The sequence below is a fragment of the Maniola jurtina genome, chromosome 9, assembly GCF_905333055.1.
Source record: "Maniola jurtina chromosome 9, ilManJurt1.1, whole genome shotgun sequence".
NCBI classification, from domain to species: Eukaryota; Metazoa; Arthropoda; class Insecta; order Lepidoptera; family Nymphalidae; genus Maniola; species Maniola jurtina.
In genome coordinates, this window is record NC_060037.1 from 8,263,159 (window position 1) to 8,286,607 (window position 23,449).

General features: G+C 35.1%; 1 protein-coding gene across 2 annotated transcripts in view; it reads right to left on the minus strand.

The window, feature by feature from the left end:
- Nucleotides 1-23,449, minus strand: part of LOC123868247 (ADP-ribosylation factor-like protein 4C) — a 74,850-nt gene that overhangs the window by 20,813 nt on the left and 30,588 nt on the right. Inside the window, exon 2 of one of the 2 annotated variants that reach the window (XM_045910684.1) lies at nt 14,277-14,303. The exons of the other annotated variant lie outside the window; for it this stretch is intronic. The gene's annotated coding sequence lies outside the window, so the exon portion shown is untranslated. The remainder of the gene's footprint in view (nt 1-14,276; nt 14,304-23,449) is intronic. 2 annotated transcript variants of the gene reach the window in all.

Below are 23,449 nucleotides of genomic sequence, written 5' to 3' on the forward strand. Positions count from 1 at the left end.
AGGAGTAGAAAATTGCATTTGCACCAAACGTGGCATTTTATTTATTGGCTTTTAAAATTTCAAACCAAAAATAATAAATGTTCCATACTTACTAATATTTACCATATTACTAAGCGCAAATTTTATTAGCAAAATGAAAATCGTAGTCTGCCTTTTATTGAGACTTGTGAAAACATGGAAGAATAAACATTCAAGTACACAGACTTTTCTGTTCATTTTCCCCGAATAAAATTTTTACAAAGGCCCTGGAGTCAAAGGATGTGAGAATATGGTATTCAGGAATTTCCATAAAATCTCGCATTCAGCAAGGACCCCGCATAAAATGCAAATAAAAGTGATATTTTAGCGATCCGCTGAATAATATGTGTGTCAGTCGTTTAACGCTATTTCTTAAGCTAGTTACAGACTAGGTACCGTAAGGTACTTAAGAATTTCTAGAGTCATAAGATTTAAGAAGTAGCCGCAGGCATTGCATTGTTAGTACTGTAAGTGCGAAAGATGTCAACGCCTCAAGTCGGAAGTAGAGTCTGCCGAGGATGACCTGTGCCAAAGAAATGCAGATTAAGTCAGTAGAGGTTGGAGCATTCTCTGAAGCCGTCATTATTTGCAATTTCTGGGAAATTCGTTGCATACAGCTCTAACACTTCTTTCAGATGTAGCGCCTCTTACAGCCTTACTTGTAAGTTGTAATAGACGGATATATTGTATGGGATAAGCTTAATATTTATTGTATCATTCACGGAAACAGGTGTTCGGTGCGATTAAAGAAGATCAGTTTCTGTGGAAGGTTTCTCGTTTGCAAATGACTCTTGACTATCGAACAGGTTTCGTTTTGCGGTCGCCGACTTGAGAAGTTGCATGAGTTCCTCTGGTCATTTGTTAACATTTCACGCCATTTTTCCGGTTTGTACAAAGCTATAATCTATGTCATTAGTTGGAAGCATTAGAAAACATACGCAATATTAGATAGTAACCTAGAAACCTACTGTAAGTAGGTATAAATAGTTTGGTATCGTTATGTTGTGAACTGCATTAAAAATGTATAACTTGGATACAGGATAGTTAGATCGAGGGTCTGTTTTTTAACCCCAGACCCAAAAAGAGGGGTGTTATAAGTTTGACGTGTGTATCTGTGTATCTGTTTATCTGTCTGTGGCATCGTAGCGCCTAACCGACCGATTTTAATTTAGTTTTTTTTTGTTTGAAAGGTGGCTTGATCGAGAGTGTTCTTAGCTATAACCCAAGAAAATCGGTTCAGCCGTTTGAAAGTTATCAGCTCTTTTCTAGTTACTGTAACCTTCACTTGTCGGGGGTGCTATAAATTTTCAATTTACACTTGTTGTATTATAATATATTGTTGCCTTCAAAAGAGCACAATTTGAGAACTACTGTATTTTGTTTAGTTTTAGAAAAAAATATATTGCTTAAAAACGTATGTAGAGTAAAAGTTGTGTGAAAATAAGGATGGGTGACGTTGAATCGCGATGTGATTTGCTTTTGCTCTTTGTTGTTTGAATGTTGCATTGTTTCCCTTTCTGTTGCTAGCTCACTAGCGGTATATTGAGTTGGAAACTTACGCTGTGCTTTTTGCGGCGACATAACCGCGTATTTTCGGCGAAACAAAACGGTTTTTATAAATGTTTGTCGTTTGTTGACTTTGAAGGATAAACTGTGCATGTTTTTTTAGTTTTTACGAAGGAAAATAAATAAGGATAATTTTGGTTTGGCTAAATAATTATTTGGAAATAATTAATTACGGTTTAATTTTTTAAAGCTTACCTACTGATGGGTTGGTAGTTGGTACCACCCGGTGTGAAATTTCTGGATATTGAATTATGTTGACATTCTAGAATAAAGCTAAGAATTTCACTGCATGCTAACTTTTTCCTTTGTTGTTTCGTATAAGGTAGAGTAGGAATAGGAATGCTAAAATTATAATGTTTGTTGTTTTATGCGTATGTTTCTATCGAGGCAGTGAGCACAAAGGCACGCTGTTGAACTTTAGGATTTTGCTGATGATGTAATAAGTAGGTAAGTACCTACCTAATACATGAACAAAGCTGTACAGGTAATTTTTACACTATCAAAGCATTAATAATTTATTTGGTTTGGTGCGGAGAATGGAGAAATCATCTTCAATTATAAAATGAGTAAGTACCTATAATGTTTTCAGGGTTCATGTTTGTTTGTATTATATGTATATGTATATAAGTTTCTTGTTCCACCATAACTTCTAAATTGCCTAACAGATTTGGATATAAAAGGTATCGTTAGAATCACATCATTGTTAGTGACAATGGCTATAAATTAAAAAAAAATGGTAAAGCAGTCGTGTTTTTTTAAAATTCTATTTGTTTGTATTAAATTACATATTTCCTAATACATATTAATCTTTTCTAGAAAAATGTATTTAATGTTAAATATAACGAAGCCGCGGTTTTGTAGATTTGGGACACCCTACCCACTTTTATGTGTTCTATAAGCTGTAGAAACTATTTATAGCTATGTATTTAGAGCTGTCATCACAATACTGATAGCGACGTAAACCAATTAACGAAATTGCCGCTAAAATGATAATCCAACGTTTGTAAAGGCCTTGCAAATCGAATTCACCTTCAGGGCAATTGTACAAAAAAGTATTACTGGCTTATGAAGCCAAGGTCCAAAGCGACCGTGCGGTAATAGTGTTTGAATTGTACAGGTGTGTTCAACGTACCTCGAAGACGAGACGGCAATCTTAAAATACTTATTACAGATAATGGAGCTATAATAAGAAATTCAGTGAAGGATAAAAACCAGAATAATGAGCTTTTTTATATTTTTTTCAGAGGTTTTGATCGAACCTGTCCGTTTGTAATATTTCGGGCAGAAAATTAGCCTTTTTGGCGATATTATATCAGATTTAGTCGATCTTTCCTGGGAATACTCGCCTCATGATCAAAAGGTCTCGGGATTTCCCAGTTGGGGTATATTTAGGAAATGGAAAAGTATTTTTTCTAAATTAGCTCATGTTTGTCGTGTGATTTTGTGCCTGTGTTTCGGGCTCACGGGCGACTGAGAGAGGTATGCTTTGCGATTCTCTACGTAATCAGATCAGATACGAGGAGATCCAGTATAACCGATGCAACTTAGCGCATTGTGAAGCTGAAGTAGTAGTTCGAAAAACCAAGTGCTGCAATGGCGACCTATCACTGGAAAGCGCCACGTTTCAAGAGCTCCTCTAGGGGATGAGACGACATCAAACAAGTTGCAGGGAGCAGCTGAATTCAGGCGACGCAAGATTGTCACATGTGGAAGTCTCTACAAGAGACCTATGCCCAGTAGTGGATGTCTATCGGTTGATATTGATGATGATAATCACTTTAGGGTCGGCCGTACGATAAAAGCTTATCGTCAGGCAAAACCCCTAGACATTCGATTGTTCCACAATGTGACAAGGAAAATAATACGCGTTGTCTTGTCTGTGTTTACATGCAGGCTGTTATCAGCTTTACTGCACGCGGCTTCCAGCTCATAGTAGCTAAGATAACCTTGCCGTCTGACTTGTAACATTTCCGACATATGATACAGTATCTTAAAATAACGTAATCATTTGTTGGTTTTCTAGTAAACAAAGATTCTTGAAACTAGGTTGACAGAATACATGGCATATCGCTGGCGGCAGCGTATGACCATAGATTATAGAATGCCCTGATGACATGTTTGCTATGCTATGTCCAGCAGTGGATATCTATTGATTGAAACGACGACGACGATTAAAAAACCTCATTTCTGAAAAGCTAGGAAGGAACGACATGTGTTTGCTATTATTGTAGCACTAGCTTCCTATCCAAAGTTTGATTAAAATCTGACAGTTCTTTTAAAATTATATAGGTCTAAAGCCTCACAATTAAGCGAAATAGGTATCTAGAATATAGGTATCTAATACAGATGCTTATTATGCCGATACCCACTTAGATTTACATAGAAGTATAATAAATAGAGCAAATGAGACATTTATCGACCAACTAGAAACTATTCTCCTCGTAAATAGGGGGAAGAAAGTAAATATTATTTATGAAAGTGTTTACACTATCTAACGGTATCAAAGTCAACGGTTGACCTACTAATGTTATTTTCCATCTGTATTAATTGGTTTTCATAGCATTTTATGATTGCTATTAGCGAAACTAATGCGTGTCATTTCCATTTGCCTATGTGGCCCTATACTATGCTGTAACTTTTTAAGTTAACCAACTTTGGTAAGGACATTGTGAGGTTCTAGTGTAACTTTTCTAACTGTACGTAAATCAGACTCTATCATTTAGTAAGGATGGGAAAGGGGCAGAAAACTTATCCGGCTCTTTTCCGTCCATACAAAATGACAGCATACCTACGCATAGTTTACGTTAACTTCAAAAGTTATACTTAGTCCTTCTGAACTTCTGAGGCTCTTGTGTACCTAACTTTTGAAGTTAAGAGCTCCTTAACACAGGCTGCGTAAGCGTAGACGTAGCGCGTACATTGCGTTGAAATGTATGGAACTGTATGAAACATGACATACCGCTTGCGTGGCGTGAACGTTTACAACCAGCAAACTCGCTCGCTCGCCAACAAACTGGCCCACCAGTTTGGCGACCGATAATATTATAAATCCTTTGTTAAATTATTTTGATTAAATAAATTAAAAAAAAAAAAACGTAGACGTAATGCGTGCAGTTACGTCTACGGGTTTACGCGCATTACTACGCACGTGTCACGTTTACGTGCTGCATACGCAATTGTTGTGAGTCGGCCATTAAGGTTTACTGTGGAAAAATCTGTCATATAGGTCCAGTTGAGACGGTTAGGTAAAGTTACGGCCAAAATCAATAATCAATCTATTTCTAATCTGTCAATACGTATCTTAGCATCGTTGTTTTTTATTAATAATTGTATGGTGTATTGTTAAGTAATTATAATAGATAGACAGATAGATTAAGTATTAATTTTGGCCGTAAGTACGTTAAAACTTCGACCGTTAAAAAAGCAAGGCGGGTTGGACAAGCAGGGTAGATTGAACAGTATTCATGCCTCCATGATTAAGGTCAAAGGTAAAATTCTGGCCCAAAGTTGACCAACCCTGATTTGTTGACCAACCTTGTTTATTGACTGTCACAGTTTAATAGTAACTATAGCTTAACTTTAACCACTTGTCATGCCCCTAGATCACCTAGATCTTACTTTGGAGATGTCAAATCATGAATTTTTCCAAAAGACAGTTTATGCACAGTAAGAATTAAATTGAATGTTCATACATCTTTATAGCCTCGGACAAACATAAAATAATAGAAACAATTACTAAATACCTACCTACCTTACTTATATTATTTTATTAAGTATGTAAACCAGATTTTAAATGGCATGGGCATTATACATAGTAATTTCAAAATTATTATAGTTTTATTAGCACTACGTGACGTAAAAAATCGCCTATTAAAGTTTAAAGTAATGTCAACATCCTCTATGTTTAGTTAAATGAGCTTATGTATATTACAACGTGCAACTGTTTTTAACCCGTACCCAAAAAGAGGGGTGTTATGAGTTTGACGGGTGTATCTGTGTATCTGTCTGTGGCATCGTAGCTCCTAAACTAATGAACCGATTTTAATTTGGTTTTTTTGTTTGAAAGGTGGCTTGATCGAGAGTGTTCTTAGCCATAATCCAAGAAAATCGGTTCAGCCGTTTGAAAGTTATCAGCTCTTTTCTAGTTATTACTGTAACCTTCACTTGTCGGGGGTGTTATAATTTTTTAATTTACACTTGTTAAGGTTTGTATCTCCAGAGAAAAATAGGAACCCTAGAATCACTTCGTTGTCTGTCTGTAAGAAGAGAAGTAGGGTAGGGACCCTACTTCTCGTTTACCTAGAACCATACGATTTGGCAGGCAGCATTGTCTTACAGCACAAATAAAGGGGGAAATCCAAAAACCGTGAATTTGTGTTTACATCTGCAAAAAATATTAAAAGTGTTATTTCTTGTACCTACGACGATACGGAATCCTTCGTGTGCGAGCCCTACTCGCACTTGACCTCTTTCTAGTTTCACTTAGATTTGAATTTGAATTATGAAAGGCAGTTAGGTACTTGCCAAAATAAGTGTAGCGCGTAGTTACACATCGTACTTATACGATGACGATTATTATTAAAGTAATGCATGTCGGTGACGCGATATAAAAGTTTTCCCGCATCCCAATATCGCCCAACGTGCCTAAATAAGTTTACACCTTAAAAATATTAAAGTCAGATGTTACCTTTCAATCCAAGGTTTTCAAGGTGAGATTGCAGTCAAGCGCTAACTTGTATCTGAATAAAAAAATTGGTTGTCTGTAAAGTCGGTTTACTGACGATAGTTGAACGTGACAACAAAGGCCGATTGTGCTTCTTTGTCGCTCGTTCCGCGCTCTCGCTTGCACTTCAAGCCTTACATGGAACGCCTCAGAGCGAGGTAACGCCGCATGAGTCATGTTTTTTCGTGCGTGCAGCCGGCTCTATCGAATTATAAGACGTTGTCACGTCAAAAAAAAAAACTTTAAAAATCCGATTATTCGAAAGCGACTTTCATGAGATTATTCAATTTCAACAATAGTTACTTGACATAAAGACAACGTGAAATGAAAAACAATCAAATTCGCAACATTTCGCAAACATTCACCCGGGCTTATTTTCGGATACTCGGTCGAAATGTGTATAGCTCCAGTTTAAAATTCTGATCACGTAACGTAGAAATGAAAAGAAATGCTAATTTTATTCAGTACTAGATGATACCCGCGACTTCGTCCGCGTGGATTTGGGTTTATGAAAAATCCATTGGAAACTCTGTGATTTTTTTCCAGGACGCAAGCTATCTCTGTATCACACATACAAATCGGTTAAACGGATGAGCCTTTAAAAATCCCGTGGGAACTCTTCGATTTTCCGGGAAAAAAAGTAACCTAACTCTGTACCTTTCATCAAAATCGGTTAAACAGTTGGGCCGTGAAAAGCTAGCAGACAGACAGACACACTTTCGCATTTATAATATTAGTATGGACTGGATTGTTTTCAACATTAAAATATACATGAGATATAACATCTTTATGATGTTTTTGTTTAAAGATGAAAGTTACTGATTAAAGTTGTTCACTTTACACAATAACAAAATCATTTAGTTTGAGAGAAAAATATTTTTTGTGGAAAATAAATTAGAAAAGGATGGTGCTATTGCTGAGAGTAGAAAAATCAATTTGATTCAGTTTGGGAATGCGTACAATAAAAGCACGACTGATAGACAAAATCGTTCTTGTTTTTAAGCATCAAAAAAAAAGGAGATTAAGTAGAAATAAAAAATTACATTGATATTGATTATCTACATCTGTGTGTGTTACATTCATTGGGGGACCTGTGTCACGCATAAATTATTCAATTCCATTAGGGATCCTGATCCATAACTGACAACGTTTGCAGTGCTGTCCCAGTTGGCCGTTATTATTCCTCTCCCTTAACACCTGACCTACATATTTCTACTTATTTAGCATCACTCAATGCTAGATTTAGTTGATTTTATTTTTTGTATCGATCATTTTATAAACCTTAATAACTCAGGACTGAAATCGGAAAGGTTCAATTCGAATCCCATCTGAGCATCTGCTCTATTATTGCCGTATCTATCTACTACTTGTACTGGTAGCAAAAACTGTTTAGAGTGTAGAAAAAGGTCATGTTTACCTATTAATCGTATATTAGATCCTTTCATTCGTGTATATCAGTTTATTATTTTATAAAATTATTTATTGTTTCTTTAATGATATTCCAGCATAATTTAATCTACCCTTTTCACCGTTGCAGTTCCTGTCGCCTCATAACTGACCTATTTCTTTGAATTCAAATCAATAAATTCATTATCCTGCGTATGATGATATGAATAACGCAACGTATGAGCTTGTGGACCTCGTAAGCTTGAATCATATTATGGTTGAGGTTCTCATAATATGATTTTTAACTACTGGTCTGTTCGATTACAACCTTGGTCTACATTATACATAAAAAGCTCAGTTACATGTCGGTTGTACGTTAATATGCCCGTTCTTTTTAACTATTTGCCCGCAAATTCGTCCGCATGATATAATTTATAGCCTAGCATTCTGGGATAATGTAGCTATTCTACCTATCTACCTAAAATAATAGGAAAAATTGGATCATTAGTTACGGAGATTACGCCCTACATTTAGATTTACAAACTTTACATCTATATAATTATTATATTAATATAGATGTACGAGTATCGCCACCCATATTAGGTAAAAATGCCAAAGTGAGTTTGTTTGTCCTTCAATCACGTCGCAACGAAACAACGAATCGACGCGACGTGATTTTTTGCATGGGTAAGTAGGCATAGGTAGTTAAAGACCTGGCGAGCATAGTGTTTCTTTTTATACTAGAAAAACAAAGAATTCCCTCGCGATTTAAAAAAAGCCACGCGGACGAAGTCACAGGCGGCTAGTTACCTAGTAGATAGATATTTTAGTATCTACACTTTTAGCTACTTATTAAAGCGCGTGTATCGTTCATAAATTAATTTCCTCGAAGCGTTACGATCTATAGAGAAAGATTGTATTAGATTAGTGTGACCCAGTTGGCTGGGCACATTCCGTTCCCCCAGCATCCAACCTACTCATCCCAGCCATCCCACATCACTCAGTGCAACAAGCTAATAAAGTTGATATTATGTTAGGGTGGGATATAATTCCAGTAATTGTGAAAAATGATTATTCTTATGGCAATTTATGGGGTTATTTACAAGATTAGGGAAAAGGAAATGTTTGTATAATATTCTTGTGAAGTTTTTCCTAGATTTTTCAAATTAGTATACCTAAATTTTTCAATTTAAGTAGAACTTTTCATAATTATACGTACCTACCTACTTATAGTTTCGTTCTTCAAAGTCTACATGTTGCGTTATTTATTTGTAATCTAACATTTTAACAACGACGTCCCGTCTTTGCACGGTTGCAATTTACTATATAAGTGATTGAGATTTTTATACAAAAATTCCACCCAATTTGCCGTCATTATCGGCCGGTAGATTTCCCAGACTTTCATATAAATCTTATCCAGACAATAATTACGAACACAACAAAAAAGATCAACCAAATCGGTCAAGCAGTTTTCATTAGTGATATAAGTACTCGTATCTTTTATGTTAATACGGCAATTTATTTTATATTATACTTAATAATATTATATTTTTCACTTACGATAATTTGGCTTTACTCATTTCTCTTTTATAATATCCCACGGAAAGTAGGTTATTCCGGAAAAAATGCTCTATCAGCCATTGCAAGGAGCTAATAATGGAGATAATGTGTTAGAGATGGAAATTCTAGTCCATAATAGCGTAGTAAATAGGAAATGGCTTCTCTCCCTATTCTCGTATATCACAAGTATGTTATGTATGATCTACTAAACTGTGTGAGTTATAACATGGATATATAGCACATAAATGGATATATGAATGAAGGTACTTCTAAGTTAAAATTGATTTAAAATGATTCCGAGCGATAAAATCTAGCATACGAGGTAGGTATACATACATATTTTATTATTATAAATGTTTGATAATATTTTAAAAAGCTCGTTTAACTTTATTTATTATTGTAAAGTAAGTATCATAAAACATTTATCTGCAACTTCGCAATTAAATAGGTGCCTTGTGATTTGAATGCACAGATTTTTTATAAAATAAAATGACATTCGTACTTATATTGAAAAGTATAGTGATGACAAAATGTTAAAAGAACATGTACATGGATTTTTGGAATAGAGGATGAAAGTTTGTATGAATGTCTGCCATTTTTAAAAAGTTATACCCCTAAATATTGGTATTTAGGCTTTCGGTCAACAAATTAAAAAAAATGAATGTTCCAGGAATTGAATCCCCGTGGTTATTCTATCCTCTCACTGATTTCACTGGTCAGCAAGTTAAAAAAAAATCCTACTTTTAGTAGTATTAATAATAGGAATGTGGTAAAAATGTAACACCTAATTGAATTTGACCAACCACAGACGAATCGATTGACATCTTATTCATCAAAATCGACCTAGTAGTTTAGGCGCTACGCCTACGGTGGAACACACAGAATCTGGATACAAACATACATACATAGTGCTAAAATCATAACCCTTCCTTTTGGCTTTGCCGCAGTCGGGTTAAAAAAAGGGTTGGTGCCTTGGTAGCCAAGGGATAGATAGGTATACTTATTTGAGATTACAAATGCAAATTGAATAAACCGCGTTGTCCAAAGCCAATTAGGCCACATCCATAACCAAATTTTTTCCAATAGGTATTGTATTGTTTCAAATTGAAAACCGAAAATTAAATTACTTAGTAGATTTTTATTTTGTAGCAGTTTTAAATTTTTCACCACTGAATAATGGCCACTTTGTGTAAACTAAGAATACAGTTTTATTTAGGTAGAGAAAGTGGGTAAGCACAAGGTCGTCAATATTTCGGCACATGTGATCTTTTATTGTCTACGCGAGTGTGGGTGTCAGATGACGAACAGTGTGTGAACACAGCTGACTCTAACATAACGTGCGAGTATAAAAACTTCTTTATAGCGATTAAAAATAGCTGCTACGGTCTACCTGTTCTATGTTGGGATATTTATTTTGTAAACCCCCGACCCAAAAAGAGGGGTGTTATAAGTTTGACGTGTGTATCTGTGTATCTGTCTGTGGCACCATAGCTCCTAAACTAATGAACCGATTTTAATTTAGTTTTTTTTTTTGTTTGAAAGGTGGCTTGGCTTGATCGAGAGTGTTCTTAGCTATAATCCAAGAAAATCGGTACAGCCGTTCAAAAGTTATCAGCTCTTTTTAGTTATTACTGTAACCTTCACTTCATTTCTCTTCTCAGTAGAATTTTCTTTCCGATTATATGGTAGAGTCTTGCCATATTATCATAATGGCAGAAGTTGACCTACATAAAATAAATATTCAATTTCATTTCATTTGATGAAAATCGTTGCTTATTATCAAAGTTAGAACAGCAATTCTCAACTGCAAAAGATTTGTTTCAGTACGGACATTGTATAGAAATACGAATGTACAGAAATACGAATTACAAACAGACGTACTTTTACAATTTTATACCTACTTAATTAATATTAGAGATCGGAATATCCATTGTTTTAAATCACCTTTTGATTGAAATGAAAAGTTATATATGTAACAAAAAACAATAGTAGAAAAGTTTCACACTTTAAAAGAAGAACGAATGTCTCGAGATCGTCGCTGGCCCAGTTCGCCTTTGTTTGCTGTGAGGCGGCATTTCAAGCGTGTATCCACTATCCAGCAAGTCCTTTTGTCTAAGGACTCCATTGTGTATTCTACACATTATGAAACTGATGCCCACGCGCCGGCTGAATGGAGAATGACGAATACTTCAGATCATACATCTTGCATGCGGAAATTGGATGCGGTGTTTTATGTACGTTGTTCATTGAATATTTTATGAAAAAAGCTTGGCAGAGAGAACAGCTTTTATCTAACAGTGTGTAGGAAAGTTTTATTCTATTTTGAGATAACGGAACCTGCAAAAAATAACATGGACGTATTGGATATCAAAAAAAAAACGAAAATATGACAGAACAAAATTAAAGCATAACAATTGTACTTTATCTACTCGCATGTATAATAGGTATAACAAGTGTAAATTAAAAATTTATAACACCCCCGACGATCCAAAGTATCTGAGTTTTCCAAAACATCATTTTCAAATAAATAATTATGTATTTAGGCAACGTCCATCTTGACAGCTTGACATTTGTCTATTGACATAATATTATGAACCTAACGGTTATCTAACCTTCTTTTCTACAAGAAAACTAGAAAAGAGCTGATAACTCTTAAACGGCTGAACCAATTTTTTTAGATTATACCTAAGAACACTCTCGATCAAGACACCTTTCAAACAAAAAAAACTAAATTAAAATCGGTTCATTCGTTTAGGCGCTACGATGCCACAGACAGATACACAGATACACAGATACACAGATACACAGACACACAGATACACAGATACACACGTCAAACTTATAACACCCCTCTTTTTGGGTCGGGGGTTAAAAACAGAGTGTGTCATTATAAGATTTTGGCTAAATACGATGAGACTTCTAAAAAGTTTCGTTCTATATTTACGACATAATTTTATTGATTCAAAATAACGACATAGTGGTAACGATAAACGACTAACGATATACTATGGAAATATTTCACTACGAAAATATGTCTATTAATTTATTCAAGTCCAAACCGCAAGATAATATACGTATAGGACAATTCGACGGAACTGGGAGGAATTTTACAATAAGCAGTAATGAAACAATTCATATCAGTTTTTGCCATGTTTCTCAGAAGAATCCACGTTCCGAATAAACTCAGCACGATATAATATTAGATTTATTACCAACAGCCAGATATGTGACGCCCCAAAAGATCTTGTAAAGCTTATTTGAAATAAAGTATAATTTTGAATTAGAATTTATCGCCTCTGAAAATGTTCCCACAGTCCAACAGCTGCACCTTAATGCATGAGTGCAAGTTCCCACACATGTGTAGTGTGCGCTATGAGTGAATCCGTGCCACTTTGTACGCACTCTGTACTCCGGATATGCAAACAACGCTGACGGATACACCTTGTACAGCTGATATTGCACCGTGCTTTGAGTGCTTCTAAGCATAGTGCAGCTTACACTTTGATCTGAATAGAATACTACTTAACCCTTAACTACACTCGTGGCCCGTGGGGGAGTATATAGGATCCCTCAATGGCCATGTTTTTGTTCAAGTCTTTATTCTGTTGAACGCGATATATATTATTGTAACTTCCAGTTCCAAAAACCTTCCAGGAGATAGATTTTTCACCAGGCTGTTACTTATATAGTTCAGGAGGTATGAGCTGCTGGGAGATCGAGGTTCTCCACGAGACTAGACCGACTGAATTTAATGAGTGTCAAAGTCAAAGTAAAGGGTTAACAGTTAGCACCATACTATCTCTAGATCCTAAATTTAAGTCCAAAAATCAAATTCATCTGTCGCAGTACATTAGTATACAGTATGTTTTTAACTAGGATAGTATGGAGAAATTCAAAATCATAGGAGGTACCTACAGGGAAATCGTCTTAGGAAACTTCAGGTCTTTTTTTGTGGAAACAATTTTGGCATAGTCAATTTTTCGCCCCAGCGTAAGTTATTCATAATAAATAATCAATGAAATTGACTAAAAGTTTTTAAATGCCAATCGACTCAGTTACAATGTGACATATAGATGTTAGGAAACCACCATATCAGTGTGAGCAAAATGCTGAAGAAACATTCTGCATGCGTTTTCTTTCCACGGTATTCCAACAAAGTACCTGGAGTTGGTCCGGTCACAATAGGAACGTTTTAAGCGCCACTCAAACCGCTTACGCGTTCCTGTGAAGTAACCTGTGGTTTAATGCTAAGAAAAAAAAAATACTTTTTATTGTTAGGTGTAATTGCCAGTCTTTTGCGAGTTTTCATTTCACAATGAGGTCGATGTTTGTTCGATAATAATATGTATTTTTTTTAATCGACTCCGAAAAGGAATTTTGACAGTTCCTCCATTGGAAATAGGCCAAAATGTCTTTATTCATCGGTTAAAGTTTCTTGGTGATTAAAATACAGTCTTTAGATTTATATGATTCCTATAACGTAGTGATAACATACTCTTTGATCATTCCCATGTAAGAAAAAAACTAACAAATAGAAGTAATTAAGATTCTCACCTTTCATTGCCAATTAAGGGCTTCAGAAGCTATTATTGTAACTAGTAATCGTCTTTAATGACCGTGAAACGTTGCGAATTAATAAAAATGCCGTTTTTATGTCTCAACAGTTGAGTGATATGTGGAAAGAGTCGTATGATTTCTCACATAAATTTATATATTTTCCCACAGGTTCTCAATGGCTGTGAATATTATTCATTAATTAATTATTTATTATTATTTTAAAATTTTGTCTTTACTTTTAATACCTATTAGATAAGCATAAGCTGCATATAAGCTTTGATAGAAACTCAACGGTAAAAATACATTAAAATATATGTTTGTGTGTTGGTTTGTTATCGCATTTACGATTTACGTATCGTTCATGTTATTGCCACTTGTGTGAAGGTTTCTCATTATGAGTAATTTTCAATCAAGACGATTATACTATTTAGTTCAATTAAGAATATTAAAGTGTTTATTGACTTACCAATATTAGGTCGTTATTTGTGGAGATCTGCAAAGAATAAAATAATATTAATATTTATGTACATATACTTGATTGATATTTCAATGAGATTTAATATTGATATTAATTGTAATCATGAGATTTTTATTGGATTTTCAATAGATCCTTTTTGTCCAACGTTTTTCAAGAAATCAGTGGGCACAACGTGTTTTGCTGAGCTAACTAGATTTTTAATTTGAAGCCGGCAAAGTTACAAAGGAAAAAAAATTGAGTTAAGGACCTCTCCATAGCTGTGTCCTATTTTAGGTTGGCAGGTTTCTAACTTCCAAGACACTTCTAAGTCCTCACAACAGAAAGCCAGAAGTGCTTGCCCTAGATTTGGACTCGTGGTTACAATTTGTATGTAATATTATACAGAATACACCACGAATTTGATACCTAACTTTATTGTTACTATGGCCCTTATATCTACGAAAATAAATATGAAAGAACGGTTTAGGGTGTATTATTTTAAAGCTCCTTATAATTGCATTTGGCGCTTTATTCGAAACTTTATGTGAGGTTCTATTTCTATCCAAACCCTTCCCTTTTTAGGACATGATAAAGAAGGTAACATGTAAATCATATTTAAATTCAGCATCGTCTTCTGACGAACTGTCTTGTAAATTAAATAACAACATACGCGATTTCTTTTCAGTAAAAAAAGAAAACACCCTGTATAAAAGATTTTAACTTTGTACCTACATCGTTCAAAGTCTGAATAGAATAGAATAGAATAGATTTTTATTCAAATAAACTTTTACAAGTGCTTTTGAGTCGTCAAATAATTTACCACTGGTTCGGAATGCCGTTCCTACCGAGAAGAACCAGTAAGAAACTCGTCGGTTGCTCTTTTCAATTGTTTAATTTACAATAATATTCTAATTATAATATTCTAATAATATTCTGATAGCTGAATGTATGTTTATACTAAAGTTTACAAAATGTAATTTCATAGGTAATAATATTATTTGCCCCGTTTGTTTTTGAAAACCCATATGAGAAAAAGTTCGACTCTGAATGCTAAAGCTAATCTCTACTGAAAAGCCTACAATGTTACAATACCGTGTCGGACGAACAAAGCGATTTGCTTCCTCGTTTCTAATATGAACCGCTAGGATATGGAACGCCCTTCCAACATCAGTTTTCCCTTCCCCTTTTAATATGGGTACCTTCAAGTCAAGAGTGAATAGGCAACTTCTAGGCAAGCGCGCTCCATCTTAAGCTGCATCATCACTTGCTAGCAAAAAAAAACCTAGTCAAATTATAAACGCATCATGGATCATGGATACGATAGGTACGTACTATACAGCACGATTAATATTATGTAGACTGTATGAGGCAGGAGCTTCCACAACCTACAATAATCCGATTAATCTCCATTCATCCCTCTAGATATACGAGTACCTCTAAAGGTCGTGGGCAGAATAATGTGGCTATTGAATGATATCTTTTGACTAACATAGTGTTATGAAATGCGATTGAGTTGCTTTATGTACGAGGTTTTATCTATCAACTCCCTGAATTCAACTAAATCTAGGTTTTAAAATGACCGGTTATATTCCAGCAGCAGCTGTTCAGTTCAGCGATTTAACCCAGCACCATATTGCTTTTAACAAGTTTTATTATAATTAACAAAAACACGACTACCCCGCCATTTTGAATTTTCCTTCTTTATGGCCAGTGTCACTCGGAATGACATTAGGATTCAAACAATAGGTACCTCATTCATCCAAGCCTGTTCACGGGTTGAGAAGTTATGATGGAATAAAGAAAATTACATAAACAATAAAACATGAACCCTGAAAACATTACATTCTCTTTTTGGACTGTCGTGTAATTAAAGACCTTTTTCAGTCCAGTAATGGAGGCCTACTTTTTAATGAAGCTCGCTTAATCCAAGGCCATTGTCTGGAATCTGGATGTACAATCTAATATCCGCAGAACCAAAATTTGGCATCTACAATGTGACGATCGCAATAACTTCCGATTGTCTGAAACTGTCGGTTATTGGCTAAAATACACAGTTTTGGCAAGCGCCAGCAACAAAATCAGCCAACAATTCAGATGATGGCACTGTGATGGATAACCACTTTAGTTCAACAGTCACAAAAAAAACTTTGAAAAAACATTTTGAGTTTGTGTTTGATAACATCGTGGTGAGGAAACCTGCAGACCTGAGAATTTCCCATAATTTTTTCAAAGGTGTGTGTATTCTGCCAATCCGCACTTGGCCCTGCTGGGCGATTCAGAACACTTCGATAACATAACGAATCGATTCGATTCGGTATCGATCTCGAATCGAACAAATTTTATCGTGCAATTCAGAACGTTCGACAAAAGGATTCGATTCGATTTCGATTACGATACCGTTTTCGATAAGAAACATTGCGATTACATGTGCATTTATAAAGTATGTTATGTTACCAAAATTTTACTTGTTTTTAAATTCAAGTTAAACATTAAAAAATAACTTTTATTCATCTTGAAGGTAATTTAAGTCATTACTTAAAATGATAGCTTATTAAATTATTGATTTCGAGAGAAAAACATCGAAATGTACTAGTGAAGTTTTATTAAAGCTATCCTCGTAAATACAACACAAATGTCAAACATCAATTACGTCTGTCAATCAATGGCAAGTTTGGTTTTTTTTATTAACTGGTTTTACGGCTCTGGGTTCTAGCTTTTTTAAGCTCGGTGTTGTGATTTTTGTCCGCTGGTTTTAGGGTTTTGTACCCGAAGGGCACCAATGGGACCCTATTACTAAGACTCCGCTGTCCGTCTGTCTGTCAGCGGGCTGTATCTCGTGAAGAGTAATAGGTAGAGAGTTGAAATTTTCACAAAATGTGTATTTCTTGCCGCTATAACAACAAATAATATTAAATTTCAAAGTTTCAAAACTGTTGTTTCTTGTACGATGGTACGAAACTAGGTAAACAAAAAGATATCGAATGCCCTATAGCTTTCGATAAGTAAACATCAAAAATTATCGGACGTTCGACAAATATTATTCGGTTAGGTTGTTGTGAATAGCGTTTGATAGTTGTAATCGAACGATATCTACGTCTGTTCGATTCGGTTTCGGTTTCGACAATTTCACTGTCGATTCGGTTATTCTGAATTGAAAATACATTTTATCGAACGACAACTTGCCGAATCGATCGACAATTATGTTATCGAAGGGTTCTGAATCGGCCTGCTGGTGGACTATTGCCTGTACCCTCTGGGGAAGACCCGTGCTTATTGTTCGTGGATTGAGATGATGATGATGATGATGGGTCTTGATTGAAAAATGCTTGCAATATTATTGCAATCATCTGTCATCATCATCAAACGATTGGACAGCGTTAGAAAAAACTACACTATCTAGCGACTAGAAAAATATAACAATAAGTGGGTCTATAGGTAAGTAGGCATTTTATTTTTGCAGAGTGCCTATCTGACGCAAGCAATTTTTCGCTTGCGGTTTGCTGTCAGCGGTAAAGCCACAGTAAAGCAGATTTAAAGTTAAACAAAACGGAACTTTTCTGGGTAAATGTGCCTTTGAATAAAAGCTTTTTTTTTTGCAAAAAAAATGATTCCTGAAACTGGGTCATATTTATCATGCATGCGATAATTTTCATGTTTCAGCGAACAATGTACATAAAGGTAAACAAACGTATCGAAAAGCGTGCAGTATTCACATGGATTTTGTTCTATTTAATCCGCCCCGGCTTTGCACGGGTGGTAAAAGTGTTTGATGAGGTTGAGATTTATAGGGCGTGTTTTGACTTGGCTCAGATTAAGTTTCAGTTAAAACCAGACAGATTTATGCCTGAGCGATACAGCTAACACTGCTCGTTTTAGAACAAAGTCAATGTCCACTCTATACATGTCAACCTTCATACGAGTATTGAGGACTGAGAGGAAGAATTAAATTCGACCAGCACTTTTTAAGGTAAGAGTTTTCAGGCATTTTCAAGAATTATTACAAATGATAGTAAGTATAATATGTTTACTATGTAGTTATTTTCTTATCATTAGGTTAAAACTTAAAACACACATAGGTTTATTACTATTAAAAGCTTTTAAAAATAAGGGTTATGAAATAAATGATTTAGAAAACAAATAAAAAATAGCATTTTAGGCGGTTTTGTGTACACGCCTGCGCCATGTTGAACCAAGTGCCATCTGGGTAGATCCCATAAAACATTTTTCCTTATTCAAAAACGCTGATGACGTAAAGCTTGCGGGCAATTTATAAAACGAAACTAACATTTTGTCGTTTAGCTGCTAAGCTATTTTGAACTTTGACTCGGTTCTTATAAGGCCGTAATAGATTTTTTCATTAGAAGACAAAAACAAGCTGGCATGATTACCATCGAAACTACGCTAGTCAAAAGCTAGGTAAATCTAAAGAGAATCTTCGGAGATTTAGAGATTACGTTTCTTTGTTTTCAGATTTAATTCCCAGCTTTAACAGGGCTCTCTCCGTCACTCGTTTCCACTCGTTTCATAGAATCGTAGTTCCAATTTCATTTGAATGTTAAGCAACCAAAGTCCATGAAATTTTGCAGACATATTCTAGAAACTAATATCTGTGTCTGTGGTGTTTTAGATTTTTCCAAAAATATGTAGTTTTAAAATTACAGGGGCTCGAAGATTTGTATGAAAATTTTAAGACCGCGTAACTTTGAAACAGAATATTTTAACAGAAATCTGGAAAACCATAGACATAGATATTAGTTTCTAGAATATATGTGCAAAATTTCATGGACTTTGGTTGCTTAATATTCAAATGAAATTGGAACTACGATTGTATGAAACGAGTGACGGAGAGAGCCCTCTTAAGAACGAAATTATTAGTGTAGTAAGTAGTTAGGAGTACATACAAGTTTATTATGTATCTATAAGTTAAGAAGTAGGCAAAATAAGATTTTTTATTGTTACCTAGGAATGTACGCAGAGCTAGAAAAGTTAGGTATACTACTGCAGTGCTCGGACGCTGATGACATTTGCAAAACGTACTTATGCTGCCAGTGTTCGCAAAATGGGGAGAGCTGTTTTTCACTATTCGGAGGCTGTGGTCAACGACAATGCATCATCAGTAAGAAAGTTGGTTCTTTAAGTGCACCCGGAGATTACTAGACATTACTCTGTGGTTTGCGGCTAAGGTATAATATACCTAGCTATGCAGAACCGAATTAGCATCATTTATAATGAAATATAACTTATACTTTTTATGTAAATGAAACAAAATCCAGATGTGATGTTGTTACCATTTCGTTAAATAACTAACTAAGCAGAAGTCTGAAGTGATAATGCATCAGTCGGTATAAGATGTTAAAAGGACAATTTTCTTCTAAGCAAGCATTAAGTTTTGGACATAGCATAGAAAGGAAAACAGAGAAATTCAACGTTTTAATATATCAATGAGCAAAATGATTATTATTGAAAGAGATTACACAAAACATAAGTGGATGCAAAGTTAGTGCATAGCACAGACATGCAATACAACCTATTCAAATGAATAAAGGACGCAATCTATTAAAGTCAACTATACGTCTGTCGCGACGCTTATTAAATGAATGGGTATACAACACAGTCTGCTTACAGGCAGTCTCAGACTTCATTCTATTACACGGATCTTTGTCTTTGTTGGATACGATACTGATTTCATTTCTGCCTTAGTTATAAAGAGTAATAAATAACTACAGGAATATATAGCTTGCATCCTGAAGACGTATATATAGGAAACTTTTATCACGAAGAATTAAAGATTTCCTACATTAAAAACCTAAACATAATATTATATTTAAGGACAAAATCGCGAGCATCAGCTACCTACTTTAAAAAATTAAGTAGGTACTTAATTTAAGATTTACCCAATTGCTAGTTGTAAGTTACTTTTAATTTAGATATTTTAATTAGTTAATTATATTAATTTAATTATTATTCAATTACCTAGTTTAATTAGTTTGTTACTTTTAATTTAATCATAAAAGTTGCAAGCGCTGATAGCTCAACTATTCAAAACCTTTCAAAATCTCTCCAAACTTATCTAAATATAGAATCAAAGAGCTTTTAGCGTTCGTCAAAAGATTTATCACGGTAGATTCATGGCTGGACAAATATAGCAATCCTTTGAGGGATCGAATCCGACGGCGTTTAACGAGATCAATCAGGCCAATGCCATCCGATCAATGCGACCGGATATTTTTAACCCCCGACCAAAAAGAGGGGTGTTATAAGTTTGACGTGTGTATCTGTGTATCTGTGTGTCTGTGTATCTGTGTATCTGTGTATCTGTCTGTGGCATCGTAGCGCCTTAACTAATGAACCGATTTGAATTTAGTTTTTTTTTGTTTGAAAGGTGGTTGAATCGAGAGTGTTCTTAGCTATAATCCAAGAAAATCGGTTCAGCCGTTTGAAAGTTATCAGCTCTTTTCTAGTTACTGTAACCTTCACTTGTCGGGGGTGTTATAAATTTTTAATTTACACTTGTGTGTTGTAGTTGTTTCATCACCTGACAAAGAGCAGCGAAAGTCAGATGTTATCACTTATCAGTGGTGGATACGTATATTAAAACATAAGGTACTTACATAGGTTTGGTTTTCTTTATAATTTTTTTTACTAAACCTTGTTATGTGAAGAATTGGTAGATATATCTCATTTATTTTAGGTCGGTTTTAAACGTATGTTATACTTTACGTCTGTTTTAATGTAAAAATTATTTATTTCATATGCATTCAAAATTTTGAAGATATTAAAGCCAGATATATTTTTTGCTTACTTAGGTTACTACGAATAGTTCTAATTATCAAGGAAAGCCAAAAATACGCTTTCGTAAAAAGAGATATAATCGAGTATTAATTTACCTCACTACTCGTGGGCACCTCTTGCTTTAGGGGGTTATGTGCATTTTAAGCTATTACTTAACTAAATATCCGTAGCTTGAATGGTAATGGAAAACATTGGCAGAAGCCTGAGTGTTCTCCATGATGTTCTTAAAGATGTGTAAAGTCTGCCAACCCACACTGGGCCAGCGTGGCAGACTATGGCCTAAACCGTTCTCATTCTGAAAGGAGACCTGCTCAGTAGTGAGCTGGCGATAATGATGGTTAATGAGCGGTTGATGATGGTAATGATGATAATGAAAAAAATATTTCAATAATACAACTAAAGTCAACAGAAATGCGTTAATGATAGCTTTAACAATGCATTCACAGTGAAGCTTCGTGAAGCGGTGAAAGGACTTTCATAGAGCAGGAATAAAAGGCTGGATAGCGCAAATGGTACGATGCAGGTACATCTAGAACGCTGTTTTAATTTACGCCATGAAGTGCCGTCGCTCTTGTCTTTTCAATGGCAGATGTAGGCTTGTGATTGCGTTGCGATTTTTAATAGGACACAATTATATAACGGAGCTTTAAAAATGTTTTATAGACTATCTTTTGTAAGTTGCATTTTGGTTTCTAACGTGAATGTTTTCAGTATTTGGCCAGTGGCTTGTTATTTTTCTCTGTATGAAATGCCTAGGTACTTCTACATTATTAGTTATTGTGGAATAAAGAAATTCACATACTATAGGGGCATAAATCCTGAAAACATTATACCTACTCCTTTTTTGGCAGTCATATTAAAATCTGAGAAGAAGGTGTATAGATTTTTAGATGATTAAATGATTAATGTTAACTTTATGTCTGGTAATAATGCAACGGGAAGCCGATTATAGTTCGTGCTCTGGTTGCAAACTATCAATACTCTTTGGAATATTTTGTAAAGGTCTAAGTAAGACTTTTACGCAAAAATAATTGAGTTGCTCACCCAGAACTGAAACCCGTAACAAGTAATTACGTAGAATGTAGAGGTCAAAACAATTTTCAATTTTTTCTGTGGTTACCTATACTTATCTCAAACCTCACAAATAAAAGTGTGGATGGCACAAATGGTACATGTGTCAGTATTCCAACTGGAGCGCAGTTTTAATTTACTCTGTGAAGTGTCGCCTCTTGCAGTTTTAATGGCGGAGCGTTGGTTGATGTTTACGTAATAATTTCTAACAGGGTAGGCGAGTATTTTTATTATTACAGGACACGTTTCGGTGGCATCGTTAGCTTTACAATGTAGAATCACATTTTTCGCTGGATAATTCTTGCATCTTACGAGAATTTTCGCAAAGTGGGTAAATAAGAAAACGATGACGACGCAAGACGTCATAACAAAAGCGCGCGTACGATTTTGAATACAAGGGAAATACCTACACTATAACAGTAGAAATTACAATTGCTGTTGCCAATTCCATTCCCCGTAAAGTTCCACAGTACTATCTACAATATTAAAGCCGGTAACTGATAAAAGCTCGTACCATGTACGAAGGTACTAGGTATGCACCAGAGAGATACTCAAATCCGGAACAAAAATCGTGTTCTATGAAATCAAGTTAGCAAAAGCGAGTTGCAATTACTTACAGTCCGCATAATTTATTTTTGTCTTGCCTGCCTTCTATCAGTTCTTTTACGATGGTTAGGAGCAGGTGGCGTACTGTTTAGTTCAGCCTCCAGCAATCAGAGTGCTATTTGTTGTATTTCAAAACTTATATACCCGGTAGTGTTGGTTAAAGACCTACCTGAGTGTTACCTATAGTTATTATATGGTGAAATTCATAGTGATCCATAAACTCGTAGGTACATGTAATTGCGTCAGTCAATGGTGTTTCAACAATGTTACATTCACAGTGGTGCAGTCAACGGAACACGAGAACAAAGGGAGCTTTCATAGAGCGGTATAGAGGGTAGATGACACAGATGAGAAAGATATCGCGCACGTACTCTGGGATGTGGTTTACGTCATTAAAAGACTGATTTTTTTCTCTCATCTTTACCCCGTGGGAATTATTTGATTTTCTAGAGGATATCAATGTATTTTTCTGGGATGCAAGTTAGGAATATCTGCTATCTTATGGTAACAGGCAGACAGAGACACTAATTTCGTATTTATATTATTATGTAGGGATTGTAGTAGTTGTCTGTTAGAATTTTCTCAGAATTACTATTTGCGGCTCTATCTCTAACTTAGAATTAGTGCGTTTGAACCTGAGAGAACAGCTTGATCTGAATTACATGCCACTGAGCGGAGTGTTCTGGCATAGTTAATTTATAGGGATTTTTACA